The sequence below is a fragment of the Microcaecilia unicolor genome, chromosome 1, assembly GCF_901765095.1.
Source record: "Microcaecilia unicolor chromosome 1, aMicUni1.1, whole genome shotgun sequence".
NCBI classification, from domain to species: Eukaryota; Metazoa; Chordata; class Amphibia; order Gymnophiona; family Siphonopidae; genus Microcaecilia; species Microcaecilia unicolor.
Genome location: NC_044031.1, coordinates 257,131,304 through 257,153,090, shown reverse-complemented (window position 1 = coordinate 257,153,090; position 21,787 = coordinate 257,131,304). Strand labels below are relative to the sequence as shown.

Genomic DNA, 21,787 nt, shown 5'->3' with positions numbered 1-21,787 from the left:
AGCACTTCCATGCCTTGGCAATCAGTCAATTAGAGAGCCCTTTGCCTGATCTCAGGCCTATGAACAAGTTTCTGTTTGCTCTGCACACATGCCAAAGCACAAATTCTAAACACTGCACTTAAGTACAGTTTTAGAATCATGAGGGTTTTTTTTTCTGTGCTAACAATTCTCAACATTAGCTTCACATGCCACATACATGCACACTCTGCTTTGATTGAGTTTCTGATTTTTATATTATTCAGCTTGCCCCTTCACCACAACTTTTTGATATATGTAACCTCACTGACACTCTACTGCCCACAAAGCCAGTTTATTTTTTTTTCCAACTGGATTCTATAATAGTCTCCTTCTTCTGCAGCAATGAAACTGGAGACACAGGATACTTATTAAATTATTTTTTCAAACTATCCACAATATCTGCCGGATTCTATATATTGAACCTTAATTTCCTCACGGAAGTCGAAACATATTCTTTAATAATGCACTTAACTTAATTGGTTAACTAGCTAATCAGCGAAGTCAATTGAATGTTAACAAGCAATTATCTGCACTAATTGGCATTAAGATTTATGTGCTCAACTCGCTAAGCGTATTCTGTAACGTGGTGCGCGTAAATTCAAAGTCACATAGTTGAAAAGGAGACGTGGCCAGTAGGCAGAACCTGACAAATCCATTCGCATTGTTATAGAATACACCCACTCTGTACCTAATTTAGGCGTAGGAATTTATGCCAAGTAAAACATGGCATAAATGGCCACAACTAAATTTGGTCACATGGAGAGGCACTCGGCTTATTCTATATACCATGCATTAGGCATACTTTAGAGAATACACCTAGTAGAATTTTCAGGCGCCATATATAGAATCTAGCCCTATAGGTGAGATATTTGTATACATTGGATTCCCACTGTGTGAAAATATATCTCATGCATGTTCATTGTGGCAAACCTGAAAACCCAGTTGGCTAAGTCAGCCTCTAGGAGAGAGTGGCAAACATTACTTTACAGTACCAGCCAAAAAATGCTTCTGAGATATTACTTGTCTGCTACATACTCCACAATCTTGCTACCAGCTCTCTGTGTCCAGTAAATTTTAATCCAGATTTTAAGAGGATGCTTGATGCTCATCTGCATTACAGATGGACAGTTGTTTCAAACGAATGTTGTTCACTGGTAATAGTGCACTATTTGTACATAGTGCTTGCTTTTCTTGAAGAGTGCACGCTATGGGGGGAATTCAATAAATGGCACCCAAAGTTAAATGCTGGGATGATTAGAGCATTCTGGGTGGAAAGACTTTTACAAAGTACTGGCTTAGCGCTCATTTCATGCTTAACTTTGGTTGTGAACATTTATCCTTGCCAAAAGCTAGTATAAATTCTCGCACCCAACTAATGGCAGTTATGCACACAAATACAAGTATCCTATAACATCACAACTAATTTCTGGGAACACTCCTGACCCGCCTATGCCCCTCCCATGACCACACCCCCTTTGGAGTTGAACACTGAGAAATTTAGGCACTCATGATATAGAATAGGGCATGGGGAAGATCCATGTTTAACTCCTAATTACTGCCAATTAAATGCTTGTTAATGCCAAGAATTGATTAGGGTCTGCCAATTAAGTCCATGTTAACACCAATGATTGATTAAAGCCTGCGCCCAAATTTGCATGCCTAACTTTGGATGACCTATACAGAATCCAGCAGTATATGCACATAGCATGCACTCTTTCATGATGGTGCATGCATGTATGCACATGCACAATGGTTGATGCATTCCGAATGACTCATGCATGCATACCCTATTGAAAAAGAGCACACACTATGTGCATATAGGGCTAGATTCAGTAAATGGCACCCAAAACTCAATTCTATCTTATAATGGGCACTCAAAGATGGGCACCCGTTATAGAATAGTATTGAGTGCTGATTTGGCACCCAATTTTTGGCACCAGGACTTCAGTGGCGTAGCTACGTGGGGCCATGGGGGCCTGGGCCCTCGTAAATTTGGCCCTGGACCCCCCTGCCAACGACCCTCTCGACCCCCCTCCCACCGCTAACCCGCTGTCGCCTACCTTTCCTGGCGGGGGACCCCAACCCCCGCCAGCTGCGATCCTCTTCTTCCGGCGCAAGGCTTTGTTCTGTTTCTGAGTCCGTGCAGAACGTCAGACTCAGAAACAGAACACAGCCTTGCACCGGAAAAGGATCTTGGCTGGCGGGGGTTGGGGTCCCGCCAGCAAAGGTAGGCGACGGCGGCGGCGGGTTGGCGATGGGAGGTGGGATCGAGAGTGTTGTCAGCAGGGGGGGTGGTCAAAGTTGTTGTTGGTGGTGGCGGCGGCGTTCGGCAATGGTGGGGGGGTCAGCAGCGCCAGGGGGGGCTAAAATGTGCCCCCTCACCTCGGGCTCTGGACCCTCCTCCCGTCGAAGTCTGGCTACGCCCTTGCAGGAGTTATGCCTGCTGAAACCAGGTGTAATTCCTCGTGTCCAATTTGGGTGCACATCCCCACTATTCTATTATACTATGCGCAAATTTCAGGAATGCCCCTGACTTGCCCATGGACCTCCCATGGCCACACCCCTTTTTGTTATAGAATAGCACATAGTAAGATACGCACCCAAATCCAAATTAGTGCCAATTAGCACCCAATTATTGGCACAAATTAGCTTGCTAGTTGAGCACCCATCTTGGATCAGTGCCCAAAAATTATATATAGAATCCAGGACATAGTGTTCACTGCTTAAGAAAATCAAGTACTATGTGCAAATAGTGTGCACTCTTTATGACATTCGCTATCAAACCAAAAAAAGAAAAGAAAATTAACATTTTCTGGGTGTCCATCCCTACTCTGCATGTGTTTAACAGACTACTGAACATGGGGGTCAGTTCCACAGTAAGCTGATTTACTAATACACTGCTTGTAAATATTGCATGTGCTCTTGTCAGTGAAATAATTGCCTGGAGAGAAAGGGGTGTGACAATTGGCACTTCTCTAGCTTTCCTATCTGATTCTTTTGCAGGATGCTTCAATCCTGTCACTCCCTGCCCTTGCCCTGTCCTGACTCCTGCCCATCTGTGGCAAACTATCTTTGCTGAGGGCTACTTGGCAGATAAAGACCAGATCAGGTAAGGGAAATGCAAGTTATGATCTCCTGCTATGCTGCCTCATCTGCCTAGCATTCTTTCCATTTAGTCATGAGACTTCAATGCTGCCAAGTGATTGGTAGATGCGGGGAAGTTACCATGGTTCCCTAGAGGGCAGAGGGCAATACACAGAGTTGTTATAATGGGTACTATGGCTGCATTAACACACCAAAACTGAATCTTCCAATTTCAGACACCCTAAAAATTCTAGGAGTCACCATTGATCGACACCTAACACTTGAGAGTCACGCGAAAAACACAACCATGAAGATGTTCCACTCAATGTGGAAATTAAAAAGAGTAAGACCTTTCTTCCCCAGGAAAGTCTTCCATAACCTGGTACAATCAATGGTACTCAGCCATTTAGACTACTGCAACGCACTCTATGCTGGCTGCAAAGAACAAATAATCAAGAAACTTCAGACAGCCCAGAACACAGCAGCTAGACTCATATTCGGTAAAACAAAATATGAAAGTGCTAAATCCCTACAAGAGAAGCTACATTGGCTCCCTCTTAAAGAATGCATCACGTTCAAAATATGTACCCTAGTTCACAAAATCATTCACGGAGATGCCCCAGCCTACATGTCAGACCTGATAGACTTACCACCCAGGAATGCTAAAAAATCATCCCGCACATTCCTCAATCTTCAGTTCCCCAACTGCAAAGGTCTAAAATATAAATTAATGCATACGTCAACCTTCTCCTACTTGAGCACACAATTCTGGAGCGCGCTACCGCGCAACTTAAAAACGATCTACGAACTAACTAATTTCCGCAAACTACTGAAGACACATCTCTTTAACAAGGCATTTCATAAAGAGCAACAAATGTGAACCCCTCCACTTATATCCAGAATTGTCTCATAACATTTGCTTGTTATACTAATATCATGCTTTTTCACTACCATGTTACCCAAGATCCTTCTGTAATACTAAATGTTTATTTCTTATACTTCTCCACCATTCATGATGTATTGTAAGCCACATTGAGCCTGCAAAGAGGTGGGAAAATGTGGGATACAAATGCAATAAATAAATACTGGAACTGTCTTTCACCAGCTGCACGGCATGCATGTGCCATACGTCTTCATTGTATAATTACACTGGGATACACACAAAGATTAGAATCACTAGGCTTTTCTGTCATTCATTGATTTGTGAGGGAAAGGATCCCCAAGAGAGGATCCTGGTTCAATTTCATGGTCGCCATGAAATTAGTATCAGTGTTACTGCTTATGAGGTTCCAAGTACTGAGTAGGTTAACTAGATGATTAAATATTATCCCAGGTCAGAGCCTACTTTTTATTTAGGGTATAGACTACAAAGTAGCAACTCCTCTGGAAAGAATAGCAATGACTCTCATATCGTCTTCCCCCCCCCTCCCCCAGAAACCTCAATAGCTTCAAGTGCTATTGCAATGATTTGGGATATTATTGCTGTCCATATACTAACTTTTTGTGCTCTTGTTCATTCTTTTTATAGTCTTGTACATCAAATTGCTGTCAAGCATCACTCTTTCAGATGAGTGCATGTACTCTGTACAAATCCAGCAATCTGATTGATTAGAGGTGTGCACGGATAGGGGGGATGAAGGGGCAGGGGCATATAAAGCAGAGAAGGAAGCATAAGAACACAAGTACATAAGCATTGCCATTCTGGGACAGGCTGAAGGTCCATCAAGCCCAGTATCCTGTTTCCAACAGTGGCCAATCCAGGTCACAAGTACCTGGCAAGATCCCAAAATAGTGCAATACATTTTAGGCTGCTTATCCTAGAAATAAGCAACAGATTTTTCCAAGTGCATCTTAATAATGGCTTATGGACTTTTCTTTTAGGAAGATATTGAAACCTTTTTTAAACCCAGCTAAGCTAACTGCTTTTACCACATTCTCTAGCAACAAATTCCAGAGGTTAATTACATGATGAGTGAAGAAATATTTTCTCTGATTTCTTTTACATTTACTACTTTGTAGCTTCATTGTATGCCCCCTAGTCCTAGTATTTTTGGAAAGAGTAAACAAGAGATTCACATCTACCCGTTCCACTCCACTCATTATTTTATATACCTCTATCATATCTCCCCTCAGCCATCTTAGTTGAAGAGCCCTACCTCTTCAACCTCTTTCCTCATAGGGAAGTCATCCCATTCCCATTATCATTTTCATCACCTTTCTCTGTACCTGTTCCACTTTATCCAGTTCTCTTTTCCAGTTCCACTATATCTTTTTTGAGATGCAATGATCAGAATTGCACACAGTATTCAAGATGCAATCGCATCATGGAGTGAAACAATGGCATTATAACAACCTCATTTTTGTTTTCCATTTCTTTCCTAATAATATTTGACATTCTATTTGCTTTCTTCACCGCTGCTGCACATTGAGCAGAGGGTTTCAACGTATCGTCAGTGATGACACCTAGATCCTTTTCCTGGTCGGTGACTCCTCATATGGAACCTTGCATCACGTAGCTATAGTTCAGGTTCCTCTTTCCCACATGCATCACTTTGCACTTGCTCACATTAAATGTCATCTGCTATTTGGATGCTCAGTCTCCCAGTCTCATAAGGTCCTCTTGCAATTTTTCACAATCCTCTTGCGATTTAACAACTTTGAATAACTTTAATGTGGTCAGCAAATTTAATTACCTCACTAGCTATTCCCACATCTAAATGATTTATAAATATGTTAAAAAGCAGCGGTCCCAGTACAGACCCCTGCAGGAGAACCGTTTCACACACTGTAAGTATTGTGAATGAGTTAGCTGGCAGTGGTAATGTAAATCTGTAACTACACTGGCATTTGTACCTTTCAAAAAACAAGAATGAAAGGCCTACAGAATGCTCTTTTGGATTCTGTCCCTGTAAAACTATCATGCTTTACACTAGAAATATTAATTTTAGCACATTTTGACCGTTAGCATGCCTTAAAACTTTTAGTGCATGTAAAACTGGTTTAACATGAACTAAACTACGAATTAACACTTGTGAAATTGATTTGCACATCTTAAAAAAGTTCTAACATGTTAAACTTTTTTTTATTAACAAGAATGTGTGAAACAAATCGAAAAAAGATAGTTAAAAATCAGAAAAAAAGGCCAAATGAAGCTAAAATGAACAAAAACATTTTTCCTTGTGTGCATGCCTACTTTACACCGTAACACATGGTTAATATTTACCAAAAAAACATACCTGTAATAGCTACAAATAAGCAGTGGGACTGGGTTTTACTCAGTCCTCCATGGACTCAGGAGGAGACAGCAGGATAGCTGTAGACAACAAGCCAGGGCAAATCCTTTCAGATGTATTAAAAGCAGTGGATCCAGAAGAAGAATGCTTGAAGATCTGGATCCCTAACGAAAAACAAATTGCAAAATTCCACAAGTGCAGATGACAAAAATTGCTATTTTCAGACAAGCTGACAGGTCCTTTTCTGTAAGGAAACTGAAAATACTCTGGACTGTGTAATGAAAGTCTGAGTACATGCTTCAGTGACATATGACTTCTGAACGGCTGATCTTAGTAGACCCTTTACTAGCACTGATAGCAGTGCTGCAAGGTTCATAGGCATCCCTATACTACACCAAGACCAATAATCAAAAGCACTTATGCGGTTTGTGGTACTGGTGACCGTACAAATGCTTAAAAAAAAAAAGTATACTCCTATTTATAACTCTGGCTATTTTAATAGCCAGAGCTAAATGTTTTAAAAAGAAGCATGGCTTTGAGTGAAGTGAGGATATGCAATAAAGCCTTTGAATGTATAAATTAAATGTATAAGACCTAACAAGTAAATAGCAGGTTTTTTTTAATAAGTTATCAATTTAAAGCTCTTTGTGAATTTTCAGCAACTTTGAATGGATAACTTGCCTGTTCAAATTGATATGGCAGCCTCTTTGCTAAAAAATTGATCCAGCATCTTTAGAGTTAGAGAAAAGCAAGGTATGGGAAAGGAAAACAAATAGTCCTCTATCAATATCCATCCAAGAAGGGGTTCCTATGTCCTGTGTCAGGGCAGTAGTCTGTCTCAGAAAGACATAATGGGGTCCTCACCACCACCCAATGGAATAATATTCAGGAACTCCATTCTTCTGGAGTTAGGGACAGGGATCCCAGTCGTACTGGCAGCAAACCATAGAAGAGGAAGACTTGCTAGTGGACATGGAGAGCCTGGGGAACCTATAATAACAACAAACAATGGGTCAAGGCAAGAAAGAGCCCATCCAAACCCCATAAATTCACTACAAACATTGTAGGAACTGTGCAAATATTTTTATTGGCTCAAGAAGTTTACGCATGCATACAAACTTAGGGCCCTGATTACTAAGCCGCGTTATAGTCTCTGTGTCAGAACATAGGAATCTATTACTGCAGTACACTTATGACTACCCTCTTTATAATTCTCTGGTATTTTTTTTCTTTGACAACTAAGGTACGTTAGCATTTTTAACGCAGCTACAATTAGCACGCACGCTAACCGTGTAGGTGCCTATAGCGATATTGTAGGCATGAACACAGTTAACGTGCATACATGGTTAACGCATGTTAAAAACACTAATGCACCTATTCTAAAGAACAAAGTTATAGAGCATGTACATAAGCATGGATTAATGAGACAAAGCCAACATGGATTTATTCAAGGGAAATTTTGCCTCACCAATCTACTATATTTCTTTCAGGGAGTGAATAAACATGTGGATATAGGTGAGCTGGTCGATACTGTGTATCTGAATTTTCAACAGGCATTTGACAAAGTACCCGTTGAAAGACTTCCGAGGAAATTAGAAAGTCATGGGATAGGAGGTAATGTCCTATTGTGGATTAAAAAATTATTATAAGATAGAAAATAGAGAATACAGTTAAATTGTCAGTATTCTCAATAGAGAAGGGTTGATAGCGGCGTTCTCCAGGGGTCTGTGCTGGGACCTCTGCTTTTTAACATATTTATAAATTATCTGGAGATGGGAATAACTAGTGAGGTAATTAAGGGCCTATTTTGCTAAACCACAGTAGCGATTCCCAAGTGGCAAATGTGATGCAGTCTATTTAAAATTAATGGACTCACAGTGCATTTGCAGTGCCAGGAATCACTAGTGTGGTTTAATAAAAGAAGCCCTAAATTTGTTGATGACACAAAGTTATTCAAAGTTCTTAAAATTGCAGGAGGACTGTGAAAAATTGCAAGAGGACCTTATGAGACTGGGAGAGCAGGCGTCCAAATGGCAGATGATATTTAATGTGAGCAAGTGTGAAACAGGAACCCCCAACTATGGCTATATGATGCAAGGTTCCACATTAGGAGTCACTGCCCAGGAAAAAGATCTAGTGTCATCATTGATGATGCATTGAAACCCTCTGCTCGGTGTGCAGCAGCATCTAAGAAAGCAAATAGAATGTTAGGAATTATTTAGATTTACATTTGTTATTTATAATCCACCCTTATCCAGGGCAGAACACAATATATCATGCATAAAAATATACATACACTTAACATCTACAACAACAATCAATAGCATACAAAGCAATGATATCAGCCAGCATAGTTCCAAAATACCACCAGGCAGGTACAGGACAGTCCTCTTCAACTAGGCACATAATAGGCCAGGCACAAAAGGAATGTAAAAGAAAAATAAGAATATTATAATACCATTGTATCGCTCCATGGTTTGACTGCACATCAAATACTGTATGAAATTCTGGTCACCACACCTCAAAAAAGATATAACAAAATTAGAAAAGGTACAGAGAAGGGCAACAAAAATAATAAAGGGGATGGGATGACATCCCTATGAGGAAATGCTAAAGTGGCTAGGGCTCTTCAGCTTATAGAAGAGACAGCTGAGGGTAAATATGATAGAGGTCTATAAAATACTGAGTGGATTGGAATGGGTAGACGTGAATCTCCTATTTACTCTTTCCAAAAATACAAGGACTAGGGGACATGCAATGAAGCTACTAAGTAGTAAATTTAAAAACTGGAGAAAATATTTCTTCACTCATTGTGCAATTGAACTCTAGAATTTGTTGCAAGAGGATATGGTAAAAGCAGTTATCTTAGCAGGGTTTAAAAAAGGTCTGGATAATTTCCTAAAAGAAAAGTCCATATGCCATTATTATGATGGATGGGAAAATCCACTGTTTATTTCTAGGATAAGCAGCATAAAATCGGTTTTACTGTTCTGGGATCTTGCCAGGTACTTGTGACCTGGATTGGCCACTGTTGGAAACAGGATACTGAGCTTGATGGACCTTTGTTCTGTCCCAGTATGGCAACACCTATGTTCATATCCTCTGAATACACTAGCCAAAGTTGTTTAAATTGGTCAGTGTATAATTATTTAAAACTTCAAGGGCCAAAATGATTATTAGCCTGAGGTGCTCTCTCCTTCATAATCAATCTACGATGAAAAGTGACAAGTTAATAATGACTCCAAGGTACCAAATTCAGGCACAGGCAGCTCCTTGTGACTCTGGGCAAGTCACTTAACCCTCCATTGCCCCATGTAAGCCGCATTGAGCCTGCCATGAGTGGGAAAGTGTGGGGTACAAATGTAACAAAAAAAAGTGATAACCATAGAATCCTTATCCTCTACAAACCAGTAGCGTAGCCACAGGTGGGCCTGGGTGGGCCAGGGCCCACCCACTTAGGGCTCAGGCCCATCCAACAGTAGCACATGGTAATGAAAATGCTGCTCTCCACAATACTGGCACCTTCGCATGCTCAGTTTTCAGCGCATGCCTGCTGCAGACTACCAAGGTGGAGACTGGAGAGAAGCATTTTCCCACCAGCTGAGATATTTTTTTGATGTGGGGGTGGGAGAGAGAAAACATTTGGTGCCTACCCACTTCTTGCCTAGGCCCACCCAAAATCTGCTGTCTGGCTACGCCCCTGCTACAAACTAAACTGTTCCTGCACTACAAGAGGTGCAAAACATGACCTTTCTTATGAGTTGGCTGAGAAATCAATAGATGATAACCAGCACCAGGTATCAGAGTCATGAAATCATCAATATCCACAGACCACAGGGTGATATTGATCCTTAAAGTCTCCTGATAAAATAGTCTAGAAATATCAACTATTCTACTAGAGATAACAATAAATGAATTGCCATTCTAGGAAGATGGTAGACCAAACAAATATTAAATGATTGTCCTGTTGCCTGTTGCTGTGTGCCAACTCTTTAGTAAAAGGGTCCCTAAATGTATCATTTTCCACTTTGTCCTTTAAATTATTCCTTGATCCAATTCATTTAGATGGGAGCTAAAAAAAAACCTCTCAATCTATGTTATGAGGGAAGGGTTAAGGATCAATGTCGTTCTGTGGTCTGTGGCTACTGATGATTTCATGACTCAGATACCTGCTGCTGGTTACCATCAGTTGATTTCTCAGCCGACACACAAGAAAGATCATTAAACCACATAGTTGTATGGATAGTAGCTGAATGTGTTCAGCTATCTCTAGGATTAGGCTGAATGCCTATGTTGCACATTGGCACCATCTAGATAGTGCCAGGGCAGTTTGTAAGAATCTTCATTAATGCTATCTGGATAGTGTCGCTGAAATTGATATACAGGGGTTTAACTAGGCAATTCTATGAAATACGTGTTCACATTTCCATGAAACAGCAGCAGGGCGGCAGCAGCAGTGGTGGCCATGGCAGGGAGGTATTGGGTGGGAGTGGGGATAGCCGGGTCCTGGTGTGCCAGTGGTATTGGGGGTGTCCAGTGGGTGGGGGAGAGAGGGTTTGGGTGTTGGGTGGGGCTGAAAAAAAGACTAACACTGGATGGAAGGGGGAGGGTGTGATTGTAAGTGAGGGTAGGGTGGAAGAGTGGGGATATGGGGATTAGGTGGGGTGATAGTGGGACATATAAATTGAGCAGGAATAAGGAGGACCCCAGGTACAGGGTGACTGGGTGATGGGGAAGGACAGACGATGGATGGAGAATGGAGTGGGGAGGGGGAACAGATGCTGGATGGAAGGGAGAAGAGATGGGACAGATGCTGGATGGCGGGGGAAGGGAGGACAGATGCTGGATGAGGAGAGAGGGGCAGATGTCAGATGGAAAGAGGGAGAGGAGGGACAGACACTGGATGAGGGACAGAGAAGGGACATATGCCAGATGGAAATGGGGAGAGGAGGGACAGACACTGGATGAAGGGGAGAGAGGAGATAGAAGCTGGATGGAAGGGGGAGAGAGGATACAGATGTTGGATGGAACTGGGGAGAGAGAGGGGCCTGAGTGAATGGAAGTGAAGAGAGGGGCTAGATGCTGGATGGAGGAGGGAGAAAAAGAGGAGAGACTCTGGATAGAAGTGAAGAGAGAGAAGGGTCAGATGCTGGATGGAAAGGGGGAAGAGAGGAGGCAGATGCTGGATGGAGAGGGGGAAGAGAGGAGGCAGACAGTGGATGGAAAGGGGAAGGAGAGGGGGCAGATGCTGGATGGAAAGGGGGGAGAGAGAGGGATAGACACTGGCGAGAGTTAAGAAGAGTTCGAGGAAAGAAGAAACAAGAGACTGGGATCAACACAATTAGAAAAAAGTAAACAGCCAGACAACAAAGGTAGGAAAAATTAATTTTATTTTTAGTTTAGTATAAAGTAGTGTGGTAGCTTTGTTAATAAAGAAAATGGAAATAAGATGATATCTTTATTGGACTAATTTTAATACATTTTTGTTAATGTTTGGAGACCCAACCCTCCTATCTCATGTCAGAACAGAATACCTTAATAGCAGTCTACTGTCCTGACCTGAGGAAAGAGGTTTTGGCCTCTGAAAGCTAACTGGAAAATATATTTGATCCAATAAATTGGTATCATCATATTTTCCATTTTTTTGTTTTATGTGTATTTGTTAGCCTCTAGTATAGTGATTGAAATATGTCAGTTTTTGAAATTTGCATCTGCGGGTGGGGGAGTATCAGCAGCGCAGTGGGTAGGAAAGAACTGGGATGGTGGGGGTGTTGGCTGCGGCGGTAGGGGGGCGTCAGGCAGTGGCCAGCTGGGGGGCCCAGACCACTCTCAGTCTGCCCCTGGTGTGAAGTTATAGAATATGGCCCTCTGCGCCTAAATCTAAGTGCCAAGATATATGCCATGTTTTCATTGGTGTAAATGGATGTGCATTGCCTTAGATGCTGCAATATCAACTAAGCGTATTCTATGTACCACACCTAAATCAAGGTACTGCTTATAGAATATGCTAAGGTAAAAATGTTTTCTGCATGGATTTTTTTTTAGGCGTCTTATATAGAATCCCCCCCTCCTTTGGTGGCTGCCATCAAATATATAAATTCCTTTGAATATTAGTCTGTAATATGTTTACTTGACTTTTGAAGTTGCCACAAAAATTAAAACATTATATTATAGGAGATTTCTTATGGTAGCAATACCTGATAGGGAGGGAAGATCCCTAGACCTTATTATTAGTTCCCAGAAGGTCAATATTTGTTAAAATGCGCTCTCCATTACCATTTCAGCTGCATTATTATACTTCTTATGCCAAGGTATTTTTTATAACACTTAACACTGTGTAGGTTAGCCAAGTCTCCCTAGTTAGGAGAAGCACCCTTAATGTCATCAGTAAGGGGTCCTTTTACTAAGCTGTGGTAAAAGGGGGGTGTCTGCGCTAGTGCCAGATTGTGTTTTTGATTTGCACTGAGGACACCCCCTTTTACCGCAGCGGGTAAAAGGTTGTCTTTTCTTTCTCAAAAAGAGATGGCCGTGTGGTATGTGAACCACTTGCCGAGTGGCTATTTCATGGAGAGCACATACTGCCACCCATTGAGGTGGCGGTAAGGGCTCCCACTGTAACCCGGCGGTAACCTGCCCAATTACCACCGGGCAGACTGGATGGACCCTGCGGGTCTTTCTCTGCCATCATCTACTATGTTACTATCCTGCTTATTTTTGAAGAAGAAGGGCGGCCATCTTTGACACAAATCGGGAGATGGCTGCCCTTTATCCTAAGGGCGGCCAAATCGGCATAATCAAAAGCCAATTTTGGCTGGCCTCAACTGCTTTCCATCGCAGGGCCGGCCAAAGTTCAAGGGGGTGTGTTGGCAGTGTACCGATGACGGGACGGGTGGAGGTTAAGAGATGGCCATCCTCGGCCGATAATGGAAAAAAGAAGGGCAGGCCTGACGAGCATTTGGCTGACTTTACTTGGTCCCTTTTTGTTCACGACCAAGCCTTGAAAAGGTGCCCGAACTGACAAGATGACCACCGGAGGGAATCAGGGATCACCTCCCCTTACTCCACCAGTGGTCACCAACCCCCTCCCACCCCCCAAAAAAATTTAAAAACATTTTTTGCCAGCCTCTATGCCAGCCTCAAATGTCATACCCATCACAGCACTATGCAGGTCCCTGGAGCAGTTTTTAGTGGGTACTGCAGTGCACTTCAGGCAGGTGTACCCAGGCCCATCCCCCCCCCCCCCCCACCTGTTACACTTGTGGTGGTAAATGGGAGCCCTTCAAAACCCACCAGAAACCCACTGTACCCACATGTAGGTGCCCCCCTTTACCCTTGAAGGCCTATGGTACTGTTGTATAGTTGTGGGGAGTGGGTTTTGGGGAGGTGGGGGGCTCAGCACCCAAGGCAAGGGAGCTATGCACCTGGGAGCAATTTGTGAAGTCCACTGCAGTGCCCCCTAGGGTGCCCGGTTTGTGTCCTGGCATGTAAGGGGGGATCAGTGCACTAGGAATGCTGGCTCCTCCCATGACCAAATAGCTTGGATTTGGTCATTTTTGAGATGGCCGGAACGGTTTCCATTATCGGCGAAAATCGAGGCCGGCCATCACTAAGTCCGGCGATCTCACCATTTCAGTCAACCTAAATGTTAAGATTTGGCCGGCCCCGACTGTATTATCGAAAAGAAAGATGGATGCCCATCTTGTTCGATAATACGGTTGGCTCAGCCCCTTCCTGGGGCCGACCCCAGAGAAGGGCGCCCCGGTTCTATTATGCCCCTCCACGTTACTATCCTGCTTATTTTCGAAGGAGAAGGGCGCCCATCTTCCGACACAAATTGCTTTCCGTTGTGGGGACGACCAAAGTTCAAGAGGGCGTGTCGGCAGTATACCGAAGGCAGGATGGGGGTGTGGTTAACAGATGGGCGTCCTCGGCCGATAATGGAAAAAAGAAGGGTGACCCTCAAGAGCATTTGGCCGAATTTACTTGGTCCATTTTTTTTCACGACCAAGCATCAAAAAGGTGCCCGAACTGACCAGATGACCACTGGAGGGAATTGGGGATGACCTCCCCTAACTTCCCCAGTGGTCACTAACCACCTCCCACCCTGAAAAAAACAACTTCAAAAACTTTTGTCTTTTTTTTTTAGAGTATGTCCTTCGCTATGCCTCCGTCCCTGCGACGGCATTTGAGGACGTCCAAAATGTGGATGTTTCTGTGAGAAGGACATCTATGCCTTTGCTACGCCTCCGACACCCTCTTTATTTATTTATTTGGATTTTGGATCACAAGTAGCAGTAGCAGGATTTGAATTGGCCACCTCTGACTTGTAAGACCAGTGCTCTACCCACTAGGCCACTCCACCACTACCTTGCAATTTCGCCATCTCTGTGGGGGAGGGGGGACAGTATGCAGGTCCCTGGGGGGGGAGGTATGTGTGTGTCAGCGGAGGCATAACAAAGGTGTGGAAGTCCTTCTTTCAAACATTTTGGACGTCCTCAACTGCCCCCCACAGGGATGGCCAAATTTCAAGGTGGTGGAGTAGAGCAGAGGAGTGACAGAGTGGCTTAGTGGTTAGAGCCCTAGTCTTGCAATCTAGAGGTGGCTGGTTCAAATCCCACTACTGCTACTTGTGATCCAAAATCCAAATAAATAAAGAGGGTGTCAGAGGCATAGCAAAGGCATGGACATCCTTCTCACAGAAACATCCACATTCTGGATGTTGCTTCCCAATTGTGTGCAAATGAGCTAACAGCAAGCTGCTCATTTGCATGCAATTTCCTTCATGCATGCTCATTCCCTTTGGGATCAGTAAGGGAAGGGCTTTTTCCATTCAGTTAGTGGGACCAGTGCACTACGAATGCTGGCTCCTCCCAAGACCAAATGGCTTGGATTTCGTCATTTCTGAGATGGGCGTCCTCGCTTTCCATTATCGCCGAAAACTGGGGACGACCATCTCTAAGGTCAACCTAAATTTCATGACTTGGGCGTCCCCGACCATATTATCGAAATGAAAGATGGACGTCCATCTTGTTTCGATAATACAGGTTGCCCCGTATTTTTGTAGCGCCAGGCGTGGTGCGCACTGAGGGTGGGAACTACCGCTGGGCTCCTGTGGTAGCCCAGTGGTATTTCCAGATTGGCACTCACCAACCCTTCAGTAAAAGGAACCCTAAATGTATCATTTTCCACTTTCTCCCTTGATCCAATGCATTTAGGTGGGAGCTAAAAACACTTCCCCCTTGTCTGCTCCAAGTCTTCCTCTAACAGTTTTCATACTTTTCATAAAGAGTTAGCGGTCTATTTTCGAGAGGAGCTTTCTTGCTAGCATCTCATTGCACATTATAAAAAAAAAAAAAGAGAGAAACCAGCAAGTGCTGTATACAAGACTGTTCTTTCATTACAAGTGAAATGAGCTTTCCACATATAGCACATCTGCAGACAGTTTCACAGAAAGTGCTGCTGTTCACTTTACACAATATTTTGTTTGGGCTAGTGCTTGCATTTTAGATTTATAAAATATTATGTTGATTATCAACTATAGGGAACATTTTGGCCGGCGAACAGACTCTGCTCTGTGAAATTTTGCAAAGCTAATGACCAGAACTTGCCACCTCATCACAAATGACTAATCAAACCAACAGTTCCATAAAGCCAGCATCACACCAGTTTCTTATCTGCATTTGACTGTATTCTGCTGCTTCTATCCTGAATACAATTTTATACTGAACCGCCACTGCAGTTTCATACTATAAAACCCATTTGTTTGTATTTACACTTTTATTGATGATTAAAAGCCACTTGTAAGGCTTTTTGTTTGGGCTTTTGTCCTAATTTTGGATGATGGTTTTAATTTGTTTTAGATATCCAATTTAATAAAAATCTTTTAAAGCATTGACATTAAGAGGTCCTTTTACTAAGCTGTGGTAAGCACTAATGCATGCTTATCGCAGCTAAAAATACCTTACAATGGGGCATGCTCAGGTGTCACAAGGTAGTTTTGGGATTGGTGTGCGTTATCCACATACTAAATACTAAAATGTATTTTTTAACACTGGAGGTGGGTCTGGGTGTGGAGAGTGAGCGTGTTTTGTACTAATCCTTTCGTGTAGCTACATTGCCGTGTGCCCTTACCACCTACAAGATAGGTGGCAGTAGGGAAAATTAGCATGCGACCATTAGTGCTAGAAAAGAGATGGATGAGGAGAGATATGACTGAGGTCTACAAAAGCCTGAGTGGAACCAGTAGAAGTAAATCGATTTTTTACTCATTCCAAAAGTACAAAGACTAAAGGGACACACGAGGAATTTACATGGAAATACTTTTAAAACAAATAGGAGGAAATATTTTTTTCACTCAATGAATAGTTAAGCTCTGGAACTCTTTGTCGGAGGATGTGGTAACAGCGTAGCGTATCTGGGTTTAAAAAAGGTTTGGACAAATTCCCTGAAAAATAGTCCATAGTCTGCTAGTGAGTCAGAAAAGGGGAAGCAACTGCTTGCCCTGGGATTTGTAGTATGGAGTGCTGCCACGATTTGGGTTTCTGCCAGGTACTTGTGACCTGGCTTGACCACTATTTGTAAAACAGGATATTGGGCTAGATGGACCATTGGTCTGACCCAGTATGGCTACTCTTTTGTTCCTATATAAAAAAAAAAGTGGCCATTTTATCTCTGTGGAAAAATGGCCTTTGTGTGTCGGAATGACCTGCATAAGGGCGTACTAAGGCCACTTTTTACTGCAGCTTAGTCAAAGGGCCCCTAATTTCTAGGTTAACGTTAAATTGATTTATGACTGCTAACAAAACAAGGGGCCTTTTTACTAAGCTCTGTTAGGCATGAATGCACAACTATGGCCTAACTAGGGGCCTCAGGTGGCACTCTTCAGGAGCGACATCTCCCTGGCATTACCCAGCAGCAGCAGCGATTCTCATACGCTGCCCTGCCCCTGGCACCCACCTCTTCCCTTTACTGTGGTCACCTCTCTGGTGTAACTTCCTAGGAAAAGGCGGGTGCTGGCGGCAGTGCAATGCTATAAAAGGGCTGGTTAAAGGAAGGTAGGCAGCATCTCAGCCCGGGGGGGGGGGGGGGGGGGACGGCATCCTAGCTCTGCCTCAGGCGGCATCTTGCCTTGGGCTGCTCCTGGGCCTAACAGATGACACACTAAAGAATGCCAGGTGCACAGTATTTATGTATTTATTTGTAAAACAATTTTGAAGGGTGTTTCCGGGGCAGAGAACAGATGAAGTGTGGACATGGAAGTGGTAACCAGTTAACGTGTACACATTAGCTACCAGAGGGCCCTTTTTCCTGTAGCTTAGTAAAAGGACCCCTTTATGTGGGATTAAGACTAGCTATTGTTAAATATCTCCAATTTATACCAAACAGTGTTGCTAAGCTGTTATTTGGTGCCAGTAGCAGAGACCATGTTATATCTCTCCTTAAAAAGCTACACTGGATCCCAGTCACCCAGCTTATCATAAGAACTTAGTGGTTACATATTGGGTTCTCAGCCATAATCTTCCTTTGTATCTGACTTCTTTTCTTATCCCAAATTCTCCCTCGCATCGGTTAAGATCATCGCAGCATAATCCTCTTCAGATTCCTTCAGCACTGCTCATTTGGCTTGAAGTAATTTACTGTTCTGCTTTCTGGGCACTTGCTCCTTCTTTATGGAATTCCACGTAGTTTAGAACAGGATCTTCCGACATACAGCCTGAGAAATACATACATGAGAAATGGATGTCCATGTGCTGGTAATGTCCAGCATGAACACCCATTTTACAAATTTGAATGTCCAAATTATGAATGGGGAAAACAAGGGAAATCCAACAGTGAGCTGAGACCTACAGTACCTGAAAGTACACTGTTTCCATAGACTTTAAGGTTTCAGGTTTCTTATACATTCAGGTACATTAGGGTTTTTTTTTCTGTCCCAGGAGGATCACAATTAAAAAAAAAAAAAGATCATAAAAAGATGAAGTGGATTTGAGCTTGGATCCCCTAGTTCAAAGTCTACTGCACTAACCATTAACGTACTCCTCAATTTTTCATGGGGATCAATTAAGAAAGTAAATTAAAAAAATTTAGGACCCTTTTACTAAGCCACACAAACAAATACGCAGGTCCAACATGCGCCAATTTAGAACTATGCCCGGCTACCATGTGGCCCGGGTGGTAATTCCATTTTTTACATGCTTCTGATACACATGCCAGAAAATATTTTTTATTTTCCAATGCACGGCACTAACTAGGCTGTAAACGGCATTGTACGCTCAGTGTACGGCAGTGTTACCACCCAGTTAACTCATGAGACCTTACTGCTAAGTCAATGGGTGGCGGTAAGATCTCAGACCTAAAATGGACGAGCGTCAATTTTTATTTTGCTGCACATCCATTTCCGGCCCCCCAAAAAGGCCTGTTTTACAGGAGCGCTGAAAAATGGATCTGTGCACGTTCAAAACACGCGCCTACATTAGGGCAGGCCATTTTTCAGCACACCTTAATAAAAGGACCCCTTAGTAAAGCCCCATATCTATTGCTAGTGGGAATGGGGGATGGGGAGGAGCAGAAGGAATCCCTTCAAACTCCAGTAAACAATCTCTGCAAAAAGCAAACAGACCTAAAGAGAAAATATGTTGTAAAGTAATTGAAATAGAAACTGAAATACAAAATATCAGAGATACACATTTCTTAAAGCTGACATGACAATTAATAAATTGAAAATAAAATACATTTTTCTACCTTTGTTCTCTGTGCATTGTTTTGGTTCCAGTGTCTTTTTTTCTGCTTTTCTCTGTTTTTCCTTAACCAAGGCCTTCTGTCCTTTTGACATTTCATCTCTCTCATGTCTACTATCCATCTTTGATCTGTGTCCTGTCCAGAATCTCCCCTGTGTCTCTGTCTCTATCCCTCCCCCCATGTTAAGCATTTCCCATCTAAGTTTCCCTATGCCCCCCCCCCCCCCCCCCGTTTTCATAGTTTCTCCTCTGTGTCCTTATCTTACTCTGTCCAGCATCCCCTCTGTGTCCCTATCCCTCCCCTTATGCCCAGCATCACCCTTCTTTCCCTCAGGCATCATCATCATCTTCAAGATTGGTGCATCATGCAATACCCCAGGCAGAACCAGTCTTCCATATAAATAAATTTCTCTCATATATGGCAGACTGGCTCCATCCACTGTATCCCAGGATGCATTGCATGGGGCAGAGCACTGCCATTTTGAAGATGACCATACCTGAGGCAGGAGTGAGTGGGCGGGCATCGCTGCTGCCTCATTTAAGGTACTGGGGTCTGGGGAGCCTGGACAAGGGGATCAGGAGTTAGGAGGTGCCACTAGACATCAGGGAGGTTTTCTCAAGTTAGGTCAGGTCTGGGTGTGGGGGGGAGGGCACTAGACACCAGGGACTTTTTGTGGAATTGGGGAGGGTCACTAGACTACCAGAGCACTTTTTTTCAATATCGGAGGAAAGAGGAAGTTGGGTCGGGTCAGGTCAGGAAAGAGTTATTAAGCTACCAGGATATTATTTTGTAATATTGGGGAAAGGGGGGGTCATGTTGAGAGGGGGGACATTGTAGAAAACAATCCGGGGTTGGGTGGTTGAGTTGTAGTGAGAGAGGGGGTGCGGCAAGATACCCACTCCTCTCAACCAACCCTTCTATGAGGCCTTGAACCTGGTATACAGTTTCTCATGCACAACGTACAGGAAAAAAACTTTTTTTTTTTTTATTTTGTAGCTGCAGAATCTATAATGATGGTATTTCCATGCATTTTAAAGCAGTCTGTGATAAGGTTTCCATATGAGTTAACACCCATGCTGAAAGCCTTTCTGCACTTTTCAGCCAATGTAACCTGTGGTTTATGGCAAAATTAGAGAGAAAATCTCTTGGTAGTTGTGTATGAAGGTTCATAGCAGCAGACCTCAGTCCCCATCCTGACTGAACCGGAAGAACAAACAAGAAGGAGAAAACTGATTTGTCAAAACAAAAGCAGTTTTATGTAAAAAAAAAAAAAAAATTAATCTCTGTCATCTTCTCTATTACCTGGCACTTTTGGGGGCATTCCAGGGGTGGACTCAGCACTTGGCCATTTAAGTGCCAATAATCAGAACTTAACCGGCTAAGGTAACCACATAAATTGGACTGTATTAATGCCACTCTTATCTTTATTCTGGCTAAGTGCTGGTTATTTATTTATTTATTTGTTACATTTGTACCCCACATTTTCCCACCTATTTGCAGGCTCAATGTGGCTTACATAATACCGTAAAGGCGTTTGCCAAGTCAGGTAGAGAACAAATACAAGTTTATATTGTGGTCGAATAAGGTTGGTGTGTTTCAGGCACCATGAGGGTCGAAGGGAGGGAAGGTTGTATATTGTCCAGTACGATCATTGGTTTTGCTGTGTTGCCGGGTGTGGGGATTTATGTTGGGTCGGTAGGGTAAGCCTTTTTGAACAGGTTGGTTTTTAGTGATTTCCTGAAGTTTAGGTGGTCATGGATTGTTTTCACAGCTTTTGGGAGTGCGTTCCATAGTTGTGCGCTTATATAGGAGAAGCTAGATGCATAGGTTGTTTTGTATTTGAGTCCTTTGCAATTTGGGTAATGGAGGTTTAGGTATGTTCGTGATGATCCGGTTCTGTTTCTGGTTGGTAGGTCTATAAGGTCTGTCATGTGTCCTGGGACAATGCTGTAGATGATTTTGTGGGCCAGGGTGCAGATTTTTGAAGATGATCCGTTCTTTGATTGGGAGCCAGTGCAGCTTTTCTCGGAGGGGTTTGGCACTCAATGTAGCTGGCTCCACAAACCCAGAAACTGAATGGCAAAGTCCAGACATGGTATGGCATTGAATTTCCAGTCATAACGCCAGTGGTGGTCAGCAAAATGCTGAGCACCGCAGGCTGAATATCCACCCCCATATTGTCTATCCAGCCTGCCCACCTATACCATTCACTAATATCTTCCTAGGTGCTTGTCCCATGCTTTCTTGAATTTGGATATAGACTTGGTCTCCACCACCTCCACTTAAAGATGCTAGAAAACCAAATCTCACCGACTCGTATTGTCCTCAAGTTGCATACAAATAGCACCATCTGAAGGTTAAGAGAAAAGAAAACATTTCAAATGCTGTTTCAGAATAAAACGTGCAATACTTTTTTTGATTCATGGAAACAGGTCTTTCGGCTGCTGGCAGAATTTCCAAACCAGCTGCTAGTTGTACATTTCCCAAAGATCCTTACTTGTGTTATAGTTCCAGTAAGCTTGCAAGTAGTATTCACTGCACTTAACACCTGGTTTGTTAATGAATGGCCCAAGCTGAAGCCAATTACTGCTTATTAATTGCTTAAAGCAGCTATTCCATGGATTTTAGACGCCGGACAGCCCTCCTGTGTTTGCAAATCTTATCAATGAATGCCTATTGCTCCTCGGCACCATCCCATGCCCAAATGCAACATT

At 43.0% G+C, this 21,787-nt stretch overlaps 1 long non-coding RNA gene across 1 annotated transcript; it reads right to left on the bottom strand.

Annotated features, from left to right (window-relative positions):
* Positions 1-1,451: 1,451 nt before the first annotated feature.
* On the bottom strand, positions 1,452-21,360 carry LOC115460191. The gene is made up of 3 exons (XR_003940403.1): positions 21,350-21,360; positions 18,631-18,638; positions 1,452-1,587 (listed from the first exon to the last, which is right to left on the bottom strand). It is a non-coding gene; the product is annotated as an uncharacterized LOC115460191 (long non-coding RNA).
* Between the last annotated feature and the right edge of the window lie 427 nt (positions 21,361-21,787).